We start from the raw sequence: 3,923 nt of genomic DNA on the forward strand, positions 1-3,923 counted from the left end.
GAACAAGATGTGGCCTTGAATGATGCTTCAAGGGATCCTACATCATCATCTATTGTTACTCACTTTTGCCTTATGGCTAAGGCTTCAAAGGTATCTCCTACTTTGAATCCCAATGTATCCCATGATGATGATGTTGATGATAATGAGGATGAGAATAAAGATGAAGACAGTGATATTATTGCATCCTTCAAAATTAAGGGTGAAATGATTTTTAAATCTATTTATAAAAATAAACTTTCTTGTTCCAACTTCTTGGAAATCATGTCTATTGCCACTGAGGGCAAGAAATACATTGAGCAGTTGGAAGCTCATCTCGAGGAGCATGAGGACACCATTGAGATAATGGAATTTCATGAGTGTGATTACGCTAACGAGATCGTGGAGCTATCTCAAGCTCTTGAAAATGAACAAACCACCAAGGAATCTCTTGAGGAAACCTTTGCTATAGAATTATCTAGCTTAAAGGAATCCCATGATAGAGCTCTCGAGGTGGCTAATGATTTTAGAACTAAAAACGATAAGCTTGAAGTTGCACATGCTAAACTCGTTGAGGACTATGAGCACCTCGAAAATGGCTCAAGGGCTATTAAGAGTTCTCTCATCGAACTCAGAGAGTCTCATGCTCAACTTGAAGCTTCATATAGCTTGCCAATTTGCCTTCTCCTCTTATTTTTAATAATGATGCTTGTGCTACTAACTCTACTTCTTGTGAAGCATCCATTTTAAAAGAGAATGTTGAGCTAAGGTCTCAACTTGAGTTGCTATCTAGCAACTATGGTAAATTGGAAGAAAGTCATGTAATGCTCACAAGCTCTCATGATGATCTTCTAGTATCCCAGAATGTGCTAAAATTAGCTCATGAGGCTATTACTACCAAGGTAACATCGAGTGAGCCTCATGTGGACATTAGCACTACTTCTAGTCAAAAAGCTATATTGCCATGTGCTAGTACTCGTAATTCATCTACTCATAATGTTGCTACATCTTGTGATGAATTACTTTCAATGCCTTGTTGCTCTAACAATGAAGCTTATACTTCCTCTAGTACTTGTGTTGATACTAACCATGTAGACGAAATCAAAGAGCTCAGGGCCCAAGTCACTTCCTCGAAGAAATACTTGGAATAGATTCATGAAGGAATGTCCATACTCAACAATGTCTTGTGTGGGCAAAAAAAACCCAAATGACAAAGATGGACTTGGATTCAACTCCAACAAGAAGAATAAGTCCAAAAGCTTCAAGAAGAAGGGCCAAGAACAAGTCAAGAGTTCGGCCAAGATTATTTGCTTCAAGTGCAAAATTGAAGGGCACCATGTTAGATCTTGCTCACTAAAGAAGAAGCCCCAAAGTCACAAGCAACAAGGGAAGCGGCCACAAGTTCAATCACATACTCAACTACAAGTTGAAGAAAGGCCCCTTCCCAAAAAGACCCAAGCCAACACTCCTCATGATGAGAAATCAATAGGGAAGAAATTAAAGGGTAGATGTTGCTACTTAGGTCGTGAGAAGGGTCACTTCGCTTCTTCTTGCACGAGAGGTAATTTATCCAACCCAATCGTTATTGATGATATCTACTCTCTTGGGAAGGATAAGGTTGGCAATGTGCTTGCCAAGTTTGTTGGTACTTAAAGTGGTTTTAAGAGAAGTACCATTTTGGTTGCTAAGCCTATTGTGACTAACCTTTTAGGACCCAACGTGGTTGGGGACCAACAAGCTCAAACTTGATCAATAGGTGAATGTGCAGGACATTGGAGACTTTGATACATAATGAAGAATTAAGGGGTCTTCATAATTCATATTATATCAAGCCAAGTCATTTGGATTATCGAGTTTCTATCTTATATCCAATGTGCCTCCTTACGGTAACTTGTACTTAAACTGTTTACATTGTTAGTTACTTGCCCCTTTGCATGTTGTGGTTTTGTACCTTGCATTTGTTTGTATATGTTGTGCTTCCAACTTGCTTATCTTTAGTAATTGAGTATGTGTATGTTGGTTTGCACATCATGTACATGTGAGTCTTGTATTGAGCCTTTTTGCATCTTGTTTGTATCTTTGTTGGCTCTTGTGAGAGATTAATGGATTATCCCATTGTGGGGGAGTGATATGCTTTGCACACCTCACAATACTATAAATGTGTATACATGGGGAATACCACTTAGTATTGATATTTCAATATTATCTAGTTTCTATGTGGTATGTCTTACTCATGAGAAATTCAAATTATATATGGTCCATTAATTATCTCTTGTTGGTTTTAATTTTCCACTTGTTAATATTGTTGGGTTATCACATTATTGTGGAGTAATATGCTATTTGCATATTACAAGCCTAGAAAATGTGTACATTTGAGGTATTGCCACTTAGTGTTGATATTGTGAATTATCTTGTTCCTAGGTGGCATGTTAGCTCTGAAAGTGTCATTTGCTTGTGTTTTATGGGTAAAGATGATGTTGGATATATTTGCAATCTACCAATGAGTATTATTTCCAAAATACTTCTTGTCCTTGACAATTGGTATTCCCATCATGTGGTAGGAATTGCTAATCGTCTTTACATTGGATTTTGTGTTACGTTTGTCTTCCTTGCCTCTTGTGGATCTATTTTAACATGTCTAGTGTATTTATAGATATAGAGAAATTTATGATCCCATCTTGTGCATTTTGTATTTAAATGCAAATTGTATATAATGAACATCCCTTGGGGGAGCTATCCTATTTTCTTTAGAACACTCTCTTTATTCGCCCATCATAAAATTTTGTGATTCTCATCAAGTGTGTGTTGAAGGGAGGAAAGTCTTGCTCTTTATGATGCTTTGTGCCATCATGAAAATTTGTCGAGGGTTTGGTTTGTTGGAACCGAGCTCTCTTTTGGAAACTAGATACCTCGTGTTTGTTTTCCTTCAATTGGTATCTTGTTTCCTTTTATTTGGCATGTGTCAATGGATATCTCATTCCTTGAGGTATCTTTTCATTGATATCCTTCAAGTGATAGTTTTTCGTTTGGTATCTTATTATCACTTGATACCTTGTCTTTTGGTGTATTATCAACTTTGTGTTGAGTTGATTCTTGAAAGCCTTGAGCATGCATATTTACTATATATATAGCTTCTTTTGCTTGCTTTCTTTCTTTGACCCAATATATAGGGGAAACTCCACCTTGTCATAAATTGGTTAAAGTGTGCATGAAATTCAAATTCATATCTATGTGCACATATGTATGTGGAGTTTGTCCTATGTATTGTTGGTTTTCTAACTCTTTGGTCCCAATGAGCTTGGGCACCATTTTGTTTGTTTTGTTGTTCCAGGAACAATTGGAGATGCACTGGATGCTCGGCTTACCTATAAGGAAGGTGTTGAGACCATGTGATTATTGGAGCCAAGTTAGGATGATCAACGAACAACTATCTACTACATCAATCCAATGTTGTCTCGGTAACAAGTATCTACTTCATGCATTCATTTCTTGCAAAGGCCCAAACCTGTCTTTTCTTTTCCAGGTTGGATCATGGCATGAATCTGTTGATTCGTTCTTGGAGTAATTGTTTCCTTTCTCTAAGCATGCGAACGATGATGTCTTATTGCTAGTTGGGATGTCTTTGATGTTCGTATGTTGGAAGTTCATATTGTACAATAAGAAAATATTAGGCCATGTGTTATGCTTCCAAGCAAAGATCTTATTGATATATTTATGACTTCCTTTTGGATATCTTGTTTGTTCCTTCTTGTAACCATTTCGTGTGTACATCCTTCTTTGTGCATATATATCATCATGATTGTCTTCTACTTAGAACTTTTACACATGAGAGAAGTTACATCTCTAATTGATATCATCTTTTCTTTCACGTCCACCGTTGCATTTCCTTTTTCAGTTTTTGGTGGCTTCGTGAAAGGATTTGTCTTGAGTGCGTATCTTATTTTCCT

This window comes from Hordeum vulgare, chromosome 7H (genome assembly GCF_904849725.1).
Source record: "Hordeum vulgare subsp. vulgare chromosome 7H, MorexV3_pseudomolecules_assembly, whole genome shotgun sequence".
Classification (NCBI taxonomy): Eukaryota; Viridiplantae; Streptophyta; class Magnoliopsida; order Poales; family Poaceae; genus Hordeum; species Hordeum vulgare.